The sequence below is a fragment of the Narcine bancroftii genome, chromosome 6, assembly GCF_036971445.1.
Source record: "Narcine bancroftii isolate sNarBan1 chromosome 6, sNarBan1.hap1, whole genome shotgun sequence".
Lineage (NCBI taxonomy): Eukaryota > Metazoa > Chordata > Chondrichthyes > Torpediniformes > Narcinidae > Narcine > Narcine bancroftii.
Genome location: NC_091474.1, coordinates 15,229,470 through 15,242,351, shown reverse-complemented (window position 1 = coordinate 15,242,351; position 12,882 = coordinate 15,229,470). Strand labels below are relative to the sequence as shown.

The following is a 12,882-nucleotide window of genomic DNA, read 5'->3' as shown; positions in this document are numbered from 1 at the left end:
GATGAGTACAGGAATGTGAGGGGGTTGGAGGGAGGTGGTACTAGTGGAGTCACTTAAATCGATGTGGACTATGGCCTGTTTCCGTACTGTAATTGTTATATGATGCAAGAAATTATACTGTACCAGTTTATATCTAACTTTAACTGTATTTATCATACTGTCTCAACATAGATAGGACCAGCACTGTTCTCCAATTATTATGTCCAACTCTGATTCTCACATCTATCTTGACCTATGTAACCGCCTTTTAGCAGTTTTTGCTTGAAATAGGAAATACACTGATGAACATTCTCTTTAATTCTTCCACCAATTACCTCAATTCAATATCTCTGGATATTGATCTCTCTGCTAATAAACAACAAAATAAAATTCTGCAAAAAAATTGGATGTAGTGAGCAAAGCAGCGCTTCAGGTTTCAGTGATGCTGAGGTAGGACAACGAGCTTTAGAGAGACAAACGTTTAAAGGTTTCTTTTATAGTCATATAGACAAACAAGGAGTCGCCGTGAGTATTGCCCAGCACAAATTAACTGGCTGTGGTGCAGAGAATTTTTTATATATTAAAATACTGCTGTTTCACTTCAATTTACACCAATAAAAATTTGAATTGCCCTGGGGTATGACTTTCTCTATCTATGGTGGCTCCCATGAGAATTTGACAGCTACAATTTTACAAGGACCATTGCAGAGATTTGCCTTATTTGCATGCAGAACCCACCAGCAATTGTCAAGTTTCCTCATATCCTTTACCCATTCCACGGTTTTTGTGCCTCATTTATCCTCATGAAAAACCCAAAGTGACATACCTGTATAATATATATTGTTATATTAAACACATCTATTGTATAATGCATACATTATGTACATATGTGCATATACATGGATGTGCATATGTACATATGCAAAAAGAGAGAGAGAGAGAGAGAGAGAGAGAGAGAGAGAAAGAGAGAAAACAAAATCATGTGTGCCCTGATAAACATTATTTACTCCATTTTTCTGAAATAAAGTGCCTCAATTGCCAACATAAACTTCATAATTACATACTCTGGATTGTGGAATAACTCTCAAGGAAAATTCTTATTGATAATGGAAGGTAGGAGGGGTAATTTGGTGTGGATTTTGTCCTCAGTTACCCAACATGTCTGCTATGAAATTGCCAGAAGCTGGCATTCTCAGACCAGGGCTGCTCAAGAGCAGCGATCAGGTGTGGGGAAGCTCAGGACTTCAGCAATCAAGGAGTCTTAAACAGCCTGTCAGCTGAAGTGATGAAGTCCAGCAGTTCCATGTGAAACTCCCTTGTTTCAGGAAATCTTTCAATATTGTTGCCTCAAAAGCCCAGAATGAGCTCAGCTCAAATATGCTATAAATCAATAAAACAGTTGGTATTTCCACACATTTCAGCTTTCTTATGGATCAAAGTACAGTAATTAAAAAGTAGTGACTGAATAGGCTCACACCCAGATATTTCAAACAGAATGAAATGAATTCAGTTCCACATCTGCTTTTGACAAATATAAATTACCATTGCTAATGTGATATTGTTCATAGCATACAATTTAAAAGCTTTTCATCACACTAAACCTTCTCACAACAGTGTTGTCAAATTATTATAATTCCCAAAACGGAATTCTGCTTGATGTTGAGCAAAGTCAAAGGCGTTTACATTTTACATTCCCTAAGATAGAACAAGGTCCTATTTATTCTGCTTCTCTGTCTAGCACTGGTTATTTTACTTGAATTCAACAAGAATCTTTTTAATTGTGTAATCAGCCTTACTGTTGATAAACAACTCAATAACAATAACATGTCGATGGTTGTACATTTGTTTCATTGTTGATATCTCGAGATGGCAGAGGTCGACAGCATCGAGTCCACGCTGCTGAAGATCCAGCTGCGCTGGATGGGTCACGTCTCCAGAATGGAGGACCATCGCCTTCCCAAGATCGTGTTATATGGCGAGCTCTCCACTGGCCACCGTGACAGAGGTGCACCAAAGAAAAGGTACAAGGACTGCCTAAAGAAATCTCTTGGTGCCTGCCACATTGATCACCGCCAGTGGGCTGATATCGCCTCAAACCGTGCATCTTGGCGCCTCACAGTTTGGCGGGCAGCAACCTCCTTTGAAGAAGACCGCAGAGCCCACCTCACTGACAAAAGGCAAAGGAGGAAAAACCAAACACCCAACCCCAACCCACCAATTTTCCCCTGCAGCCGCTGCAACCGTGTCTGCCTGTCCCGCATCGGACTTGTCAGCCACAAACGAGCCTGCAGCTGACGTGGACTTTTACCCCCTCCATAAATCTTCGTCCGCGAAGCCAAGCCAAAGAAGAAGAAGAAGAAAAAGAAGAAGAAGATATCTTGCTTAATTGCAATCTTGTCATTTTGAAAGGATTGGCCAAATCAAAATGTCTACCTTTGTACGGTGTCTGTGTATTCTGATATGCGAAGTTATGAGAAGGGTGGGAAGCAGTAGTTAATTCAACCGTTTTATTTCCTGGCTAGTGAAACAATGGGCCAACTGAATATAATAAACAACAGTAACATTATGAGGAGCCTACAGATGTTGTGATTGTAAAAACACACAGAAATACTGGAGGAACTCAGCTGGTCTCGCAGCATCCATAGGAGGTAAAGATATATTACTAACGTTTTGGGCATGAGCCCTTCTTCAAGGAATAAGAGCAAAGAACCTGGCTGGAAGAGGAGTCTAGACTAACAAAAGGTGTTAATTGGATATGATAAGAGGAGAGGTGAGGATTGATTTTGGACAGAGGGAACAGGAAAGAGAGAGAGCACGCACGATCTGGGGAAAGACAACTGTGGTGGGGCGGGGGGAAGGATAAGATGAAGAGGGAAGAGGTGGAGGGTTAACGAAAGCCAGAGGAGTCGACATGAATGCCATCTGATTGGAGGGTGCCTAAACAAAAGGTGAGCTGTCTTTCCTCCAATTTGTAGGGGGTCTCAACCTGGAAGTGCATGAGACCAAGACCCTCACATTCTGAATGTTCCCTCCAAATGTTGCTTGCCTTTTTTTCCCACACTTTTCTTCAATAAAGCATTCCTCAAATCCCACTGTTTGATCACCACGTCAGCAAAGGAATGGACCGGGGAATTGAAATGGGTGGGCACTGGGAGATCCACACTATTGCATCAGAGAGAACCAAGGTGCTCAACAAAGTGATCTCCCAGTCTCAGCGCCCAGTCTCTCTGGTGAAGAGACCAGAACAGTAACATGATGTTCAAACCATCTAATATCTCAAATGGAGGATTTGAGCATGTCACTTAATTGGGGGGAAAAAAACTCCTGAACCTTGATCATTCTGAAGACTATCGCCAAATTCATGAACAGCCCAAGCAGTATATCAGTATCAGATGCAGCGTAGTGAACATCAACAAAAACACGACCTGGGAAAGCCCTGGAAGTAAGCTTCACCCGTGGATAATTGCTAGCATTTGTATTAGAGCTTGTTTTTCTACATTAAATACAAGAGCATCACAGAGGTGTAATGTATGTCTGGACATGAAAAGCATTTGCCATGGTGATCAAACAGTGGGATTTGAGGAATGCTTTATTGGAGAAAAGTGTGGGAAAAAAAGGCAAGCAACATTTGGAGGGAACATTCAAAATGTGAGGGTCTTGGATGACAGAACTACCAACATTGGACAAAAAAAATCTTGGAAGATGGGAGTTATGAACTATAGGCCAGAGTCCAAGAATAGGATAATTGAAGTAAACTGGGGTCATTGAGGGCAAGTGCCTCAAAAGTCTTAACAATCGGATTAGAACTTTTATCAGGGTCCATAGAGGAACAATGGAATGGAATATTCTAGGTCAGGAAAGAACATTTAAGGTGAGCTGGATAATCAACAGACAGTATATTTTGGCGAAGCTGGACTTTAAAAATAAAAAGTTGTAAGATAGTGATAACAATGTTTTTTTTTAATGTTGGCAACTGTGGAAATACAAAAGAAATTGCAAATACTGGCAGATGAGACAAACACAAGATAAATATTGAATGCAGAGCACTGAGAAGATTACTTTAAACGAGCATATTTTTTAAAATTATGCACAAGGTTTTTAAACAATCTTTCTCATTTAGATGATTGCAGACTTCCTTTGCAAATCTATAATAAAACTGCCAGTTTCAAATCAAGCCTGAAAAAATGGTGACGCCGCAGGAGCCTGCTGTAACAGCAACACTGCAAATGTTGTCGACCCAGGGAAGCAGAGGCACAGCACTCCCCTGCAGGGGCCTACTACATCGTCCTATTGCCGATGGCTCTATGTAGGCTTTAAAGAAGACAAGGGTTTTTTTTAAACTGCTTTCACAGTGGCCTTGAGGGGGTGCAGATACTGGGGATCAATGACCGGTGCAAGGAGAACACTGGAGGCTCACGCAAAACAGCATTTTGAAACTTGAGATGACCCCAAGGCAGGCAGAGGCGTAGCTGGGGGCGGGGGGGGGGGGGGGGGCACAGGGGTCAATTTTCAGCAATTTTGTAACTCTTTAGTTCCCCTGTGCGAAGAGTCAAACCTCTTTTTTTTTTAACTTTATCACATGTTGATACTATCTGTTGTAGCATAAACAAACTTATAATTGCTTCATGAACTTCTCGTACCACACAGGCATCTCATAAAACACCTGCATAGAATTTACAATATTCTAGTAGTAGGCTACTGTCCATTATAATTTTTAATGGGGCGCTCGTATATAAAGCTGGTTATAACTCAAAAAAAAACTATTTCCATCAAAAATACCATAGGAGGAAAGTGTCTTAGAATTATCGAAACTATCGGAAAAATATATTTTTGTTGTCAGAAAATTTATTGCGCAAAACTGCAAATTTACCTGTATCTGTGCCATTACCTTATCATGGGCCAGCTTCACCTTTGTAAATTTATAATATAGCCTAATATTCTAAGGATTTGTAGAAATGTTGTGCATGGTTAGGAGAAATAGCTCCAAAGGTGTTTTATTTTCTCCTTGGATTTCAAAATATAACAAGTTAGTGACAAAAGGTTTAAGTGCAATAAGTTTGAGGCAGAAAGGCATGTGAACCTTAGTCACTGTAAACTGCGGTGTTTGATTCTTCCGAGTCAATTCACTGAACTATAGGCCAGAGTCACTGATAGAAGAATGTGGTGGAGAGAGAGGCCACAGGGGCCCACGTTCTGGGGTTATGTCTTTAACAACTTTGATGAAAAAGAGTCATGGAGTCACTGTCATCTGTCTCAGAACACTTTTGTCTTTGTATTGGAACTCATTGAGCCTCACCTGAGGTGCAAGAGAACAAACTGGTGACAGCCTTGGAACCTCGGTTTATAGACTCGCTGTGGCTTTCTGGTGGTATGCAATCCCATGTGAATATCAATGCACAAGTTGTTTTTCTGGTGTTGGTCCATCTACAGCATTTGTGTTGGTTCACCAGTCTACTGGTGCATTGAGGAGGGCCCTTTCTAAATGTTTTGTTGTCCTGCCAAGTGATGCACATCTTGAGGAGATAACTGACGGATTTGCAGAACAGGGTTATCCAATCTGTGCTGGTGCCATCGATGGCACACATATTCCCATTACAACCCGCCATGAAAATGCTCAAGCCTACTACAATCAAAAAGGGTAGTACTCAATTGTTCTTCAAGCTGCAGTTGACCACAATTGCTGGTAAGAAACTTGGCCTGAGTTACAATTATCTGTATTTAATCTGTGAATGTGTAATGTGTTGCATATGTCGATCTATACATTCATTCCTTTGATTTTCCAGCTTCACAGACGTGTACATGGGTTGACCAGGCTGCACACATGATGCTCAGTGTTAGCCAATACAGCCATCTACAGAAAGGCTGAAGATCAAGGTGGGTACATCCTCCCATGTGAAGCAAGTTAATATACCCTACTGCACTGTAACGTATGTGTGGATCACAGAAGAAATCATGTTTTATGGTCACATGTAACCATAATGACAATGAAATGTTTATAAGTTGAGGTAAAAGAGTGGTTGACTGACTACTTCAAATGAAACTTATGACAAGATCAAGAGTATGTTTCTCGCCTGTTATTGTATCGTGGCCACTAAAAAACATTAGTGAACAGATTGTTAGTGATTTCAGCGGTTGGACAAGTTTTCTTAAATCGACATTGCTCTGCCCTCAGTGGCTGGATGATTTATCATGGCTCTAGGTTCAAGCACTAACAGTATCCGAAAATACTTTGGGTATTGCTGGCTAGGGGTCTAGATACAGGCAGAAGATATGCTAGTGGTGGTCCTTAGGGAGTCCCCGAGGAGTACTCGGGGTCACTTGTCTCTCCCTCCTCCATCAGCCTTAGGACTTCCATTTGACTCCTGTGCAGGAGGCTTCTCCTGCCTACCTTTTGCTTTTTTCCTTTCCTGATTTTTCCTGTCCTGCTCCTTTCTATGTGCACATTCTTTCTGGAGGACATCCATATGTTTACTGTCCCCCACTTTTGCCAATTTTACCTGCAAGTCTATCTCTTTTAACCATATAACCATATAACCATTTACGGTGCGGAAACAGGCCATGTCGGCCTTTCGAGCCCGTACCGGTTCACTAGAACAACTCCACTAGCTCAAACCTCCCGCTCACCGCCAATTACCCTCCAACTCCCTCACCACCATGTATACATCCAACCTTCTCTTAAATGACAGAAGGGACCCTTCCACAACTATCTCATTCGGAAGGTCATTCCATTCTGCCACCACTCGCTGAGTGAAAAAGCCACCTCTAATATTTCTCCTAAAGTGATACAATTGTGCTAACAGGCACCTCTTTCCAATGAGCTCTTTAATGAATTCATCATCCCAAGTACCCCCCCCCACCACCCCACCGCCAAACAGCCAGCCTTCTCTCCATAGTCTTTTATTTAAATGTCTCAGAAACTTTTCGAATTATATTTTCAACCTCCAGATAGTTGTATCTATACAATTCCCCATTGTACCTCAGGTACCTGAGCTCCCCGAGCACACACATACACACAAACTCACTAATGGTCCCTGACTGGACTAGTTCCCTGAACTCTTAACTGAGCTCCCTGAGCTCTTATTCAACCACGGTCCTGGACTGCTGAGTTCCTTGAAATCTCCCCAGAGACATTCCTTGGTCCCCGACCAGACCCTTTTGCAGGTCTGTTTCCTAACATCTGCCCCTTCTCTTTTTCTCATGATTTTCCTGCCTGTTCGAGCTCTTCTGTCCTGCCTCCTCCAGCTCTGGGGCACAGGCCTCTACCCCTCCATCGGACTCTCTTACCTGTTGGTGTTCCTCGGGAGGGATATCACCAGCATCCTGGTGAATCTCCCCTCCCCTCTGACTGTCATACGATGGGGGCAGGTGCTTCAAAGGATCCCAGGGAGGTACATCTGCCTCCTCATTTTTCACAGCAACCTTAAACAATTCGGTCACCCAGATTCAACATGCTGCATGATCTGACTCCTCCAGGTCTGGAGGGCTTCTTTCATTTATGAATAAATTTAATTTCTGACATATCCAAGTTTCATCTGACCACAGTCGGGGCCACCAAACCAAAGACCCCAGAATCGGAGTGAGGCCATTTGTAATAACAAAACTTTATCATAGTTTCCTTAGTCTTTCCCTGGGTCCTTCCCCAACCCCAGTTTCCTAACATCCACCCCAACGGACTATCGGGCGGAATGTCAATACCGGGACCCCCACTATAACCCATATCCCTGTCAGATCACTCACTCCTGACAGAATCCCAGTCGCCCGAGTAGCACTTAATAGTCAATTTTTCTTACCCGGGTCTCGTGCACGAGAGTTGCCCCGACCGAACCACTCCTCCTACCGGAGTCCCTTCTTCTGTTCCACTCCCTCCACCGGAGCTTCCCTAGGTCCTGTTCTCCAGAGTCTCCTGTCTGGATATCACTCGCTCAAACCGCTGACGGCAAGCAAGGAAATCGGAGACCACTGAAATCAGTGGGGTGCACCTTCTTGTTCTTCGATAGCCAGTTGGCAAGCAGTGGGAGTTGAGGATCCCGGATGACCCCCAAGCTTGTGAAATATAAAATGTTCACAATCGCTACTCTGGAGGCAAAGTCTTGGAGAACAGGTTCAGCTTTATTTCGAGTCTGCAGAGTCGTGTCTCCCTGGTCTGGAGACATACCGGAGGTTCAGAATCATTGCTCTTTTGTACAGTCCCGCGCTCAACATCACCCCACCTTCATTTACCTTCTTCCAATCAGAATCCCAATACATTACAACATTCTCCTTTTTCCCTTCCATCAATACAGGTATCACTCAGTTTCTCCCTCATCATACATCGCATGTCATGTTCATTAGTTAATTCCCTCCTTAGGGGCGTCTGAGTTAATATTCATGCCTCTATTAAGCACAGTACTAGCGATAGACTACCTTAGGTCACTGTACCAGCCTGAACCAGATCCTTGGATCCTTGGGGCTCCTGATAAGAAGAGGTCTACTAGCTAGTATTGTCTGTTTTCAAGCTCTCATCTACATTCTTTGCATTCCATCCCTTTTCACAGAATGGTGTGAGTTTAGTGTGAGTTTAATCATCTTCAACCATATTTTACATCATGAACCTGATGATAAAATAAAAAATATCTTTTTACCTGGCTGATCGGGAGGATCAGCTTGATCAATTTCTGTGGTGATGTCCGTTTCCAGGCCTCTAACATCTCCTCCTGCATCAACACTGCTGCTGGCGGCAGGAAATGCAGCAGAGATGGATTGAGGGGAAGCTGTATCATCCATTATTCACCGAAGCATGACCAGGTTGGCAGAGTAGCTGGTTCCCCATGTTGAATGGCACAGGTCGAAAATTGGGTCAATCCAGATGCCCGCTGCCATTGTGATCCACCACCTGATTAAACTTCTTTCGGAGGCTTTTCAGTTTTATTATAATCTGGGCTTTGCTCTGTTCAAAGCCACAGTCCCCAAGTTGAGAGGCCAGCCTCTCAAATGAAAGAAAATCAGGCTGTCCTTTACTGTGCCCGTTACCTGGCAATCAACTTCATCGCTTCATCTTAAGCCCTCTGTGTGAAGAGCTCAAAGACCTTATTGTCGCCCCAATTTGAAACCATGGTAAGAGCTGAATTAATCCCAATCCTATCTTGAGTGTTTCCTCACCGTTGCAGAGTTCATTGGTGTGGATGATGTTGCTACATTTTGAATTTCCTCATTTACGTCGCACGTAAAAGACATCATCACGACCCTTCCAGTTTCGACCCAGCAACACAGGTCAGCCGTTTTAGACTGGTCCCACATCTATACTCTCCACTGCTGATGCTACCTGCCTTGGCAGATCAAAGCCAGGCAAGTCTAGACCACCACCCCCCCACCCCCCCCGCACCCCAAAATCTGCCTTCAATGCTTTCACACAGCAGTCGATAGGAGAATAATATCCAGGTATCAGTATTGTGTAAAAGGGGTAAGTGACTCTGTGGGGGGGGTGGGGGTGGGGGGGGACATCCTCTTTGCTTCTTTCTCTGAATGAAAGGAGAAGCAGGCAATGCATATGGTTAATCTTTGGCAGACTAAAGGGAATTTCATGTAATATTTGCATTTGTTTTACTACATGACAATACATAGTATCTGATCCAAAAGAAAAGTTGGAGTTAAGGCACTAGTCAAGGCATTTTATTTGTACACGGCAGTGATGAGTGCAGCAAAATGAAACTATAAGGGAAATGGCAATGTGCAACAGAAAAATGAAAATATTGCAAGCTAGCAATCGTTTCTTCATGCTCTGCAGTTTTTCTCAACTTCATCGCTCACCCTGAAGCAATAGCTCCAATATGACCACTCCACCTACAGGAAAGGGGTCTCAATGGTTGAAAGAAAAGTGACAAATTTCTTGACTTTTTCATGATTTACAACTAATGAAAGTATTACCCATCAAAACTATACATTCCTACTGGCAAGTGAAGAACATTTCCAACTCAATTTTGTCATGTTCCAAAATGCACCAGAGAAAATGTATGATCTGCAAACATCCTCAGAAGTGTTGTTTTGCCTGAGCCTCAGGTTCACAACAAATATAATCAATGTGCTGGAAGTGAAATGACTCAAATGTGGCGGAAGCCTTTTGTTGACATCCATCTGGTATTATCTTGTAAGCTCAAGGCCCCTAGTCTTTCTTCCTCACAGGTAAGACAGTGTGAGTGAGAAATGCAGCAACTCCTCTTTCTGGGGCAAGCCTCATTCTTCGCCTCAAAATTCTCCAGGATCACCTTCAGATACAGAGTCTGCTCAGTGCAGCAGGATGAGATATGTTCATGCTTCTTCTTCCAAAAGGTTCACAGGGGGATCACAGAGATTCACAGCCTCAAAGAATGAGGTCACCTCAGTTGCCTCCTCACAGACAGGCGTACATAGGATCAGTTGAAGATCTTTCATGTTGGTCTGTATGACAGCAAACCCACAGAGAGAATGGCCTCCCAGTCCTCTCTCACGGAAGTCTTAGGTGACTGCAAATAGGAGAGTCCAGACCAGCTGCTGAGCCTGGGGGAGCTGACTGACTCCACCTGTTCCTTTGAGTCAAATGAAACTCCTAAAAGACAAGGCTTCCCAGTTGAGTTGTTCACAGCCCTGTGGGACAGATGGGCCAGACCTGTCGGAATTGTACGACCCTATGCTTCTGAATGGCAACAGGTCCGGTTCCTTGAAAAAAGAATCAACCTCATCTGCAAGCAGAAGGCGAAGGACGACATCAGGAATGCATTTCAAATTGTAAAACTGCTTCGTTCCGCAAAATGTTAGAAAAAGTAGTGCTATGTTCAGATTCTAACGATGCCATCTGGTCAAGAATATTACTCAGGTAAAGCTCAAAACAGTCACGTTTGATTTGTTGTACCATGGGCAGGTTATTCTTGCCTACACTTTTAATCCTCACCTCATGCATCAATTTATTTCATTCTTAAACAAAGGAAGCCACAGCACCAAAACAAATTGTGAACGATCTGCAGAAATTCAAGATTGGCTTTACATTTGCAGGATAATTGGAATCGACTAACATGTTCTTTACTCAGAAACCAGATGCAACTTTAATCCATATTTAATACATTTTAAATCGCATACAGTTCTGGCCACAAAAACCTCTAATTAAAAACAAGTCTAGATTATACTGAGCCTTCACACAACTCCACAAAGTTTTAGCCTCTACCTCAAAAGAACGTATTTGTCTTTGAGTGAGGTAAAGGTTCTATACAGACTCCTTTGAGGGCTGGGGGGGTGTGGAGGAGAGGGGGAGGCAGGGTTGATGGCTAGAGGAGAGATTGAGTAAGACATAATCTCATTGAAGGACATAATATTCTCAAGGTGCTTGCAAGGAAGGTGGAAGGAAGACTGTTCCCTTGGCTGCACATCTAAAATGAGGGGTCTGAGTGTCGAAAGAAAAGGACAGATGCTTGGGTTTGAGAGAAGGAGAAATTGCTTTGTGAATCATTGGAATTTTCATCTCTGATTGTTCAGTTTATTGCACATGGAAATAGATTTTTGCTTGTAAAAGGATTCAAGAGCAGTGGGGAGATGACAGGAAGGTAGAATTTAGGGACAAATATCAGCTGGGGATCTTATTTATTTGCAGAGGAGGCTCAGGATGTGAATGGCCTATTCTTATGACTTGTATTGTTCCTTTGCTAAAGAAGGGTTGATGTTTAAGCAGAAGTATCTGCCTTATTTAATTTACTGGTAGGTGATCAAAGCTCACCTCCATGAAATGCTTTAACAAACTGAAATTATGTTCTATTATATTATCACAGAGTGCATCATTTTAAACTCTTGCCACTTTCAGTTAAATACAGGAGGCAAAATGAGACAAAATAGCTCTCCTCATTTAAGAATATAGAACATAAAAATCTAGAGCACAATACAGCTGACAATAACCTACTCTGCGAAATGCCTCATAATTTCATACGGTATCAACTTCAATTTTTCTCCGTTCCAGCAATGTACCTAATTAACTCTTAAAATGTCATATTGTACCTGCCTCCATCACTGTTCCCAGCAGCACATACCACACACCCACCACTCTGTGGGAAGAACTTGCCTCTTGAATCTCCCTGGACTTGCTCCCAATCACTTTAAAACTATGCACCCTGTTAGTCATTTCAGCCCTGGGAAAAATCCTCTGGCCATCCACAAGTTCAATGCCTCACCTTATTTTTTATATCTCTATCAGGTTACCCCCCCCCCATCCTCCATCACTCCAGTCTAGGCAAAATTCTTGTAAATCTCCTCTCCATAACATCCAAAACTTTCTTGTAATGAGGTGACCAGAATTGAACACATTATTCCAAGTGGAGTCAAACCAAGGTCTTATATCGGTGTAACATTACTTCACGGCTCTTGAACTCGAATCCACACTTGTTGAAGGCTAACACACCATACCCCTTCTTAACAACACTAAGTTGATGCCGATTCACAAATAACACACTTTCTGTGGGGATCACCTCCTATCATCTCCTGCCTTTGCCACCTCTCCCCCTCCCTTTTTGTTCGGATGCCTGCCGGCATTCCCTTATCCTTGATGAAGGGCTGAAGCCCAAAATCTCATTTACTACATAAAGGACGTTGTCCATAAATATTCTTTGCTATATAAATGAGACTCTTTGACCTGTTGAGCTTCTCCAGCATTTTGTGTTTTTATTTCAACCATGGTGTCTACAGATTTTCATGATTTACTTCTGTTTGGTTTTTTTTCATGTCAGTCACAGACACATTCTCACAAGAACAAAGTAAGGAGACAGAAGATTTTTCTGACGCTTGACCACAATTAACAAGGGAACAAGAATTCCAGTAGCAATTGAAAGGGAAATAGATTAAAAAATAATGAAAAAGAATGTAAAAGAACATCCAGAAAAATTACACAAAATTGCACGTGTGGTTAAACAA

The 12,882-nt window shown here is 42.6% G+C and overlaps 2 long non-coding RNA genes across 3 annotated transcripts in view; both read left to right on the top strand.

Moving 5' to 3' along the window:
- Positions 1 to 12,882, top strand: part of LOC138735747 (uncharacterized) — a 66,486-nt gene that overhangs the window by 20,722 nt on the left and 32,882 nt on the right. The gene's annotated exons all lie outside the window — the stretch shown is intronic.
- The window catches only part of LOC138735746 (uncharacterized), a 31,356-nt gene that overhangs the window by 10,624 nt on the left and 7,850 nt on the right, over positions 1 to 12,882 (top strand). For both annotated transcript variants that reach the window (XR_011339928.1, XR_011339926.1), the window contains one exon: positions 5,763 to 5,853. This is a non-coding gene — a long non-coding RNA (uncharacterized lncRNA). The remainder of the gene's footprint in view (positions 1 to 5,762; positions 5,854 to 12,882) is intronic.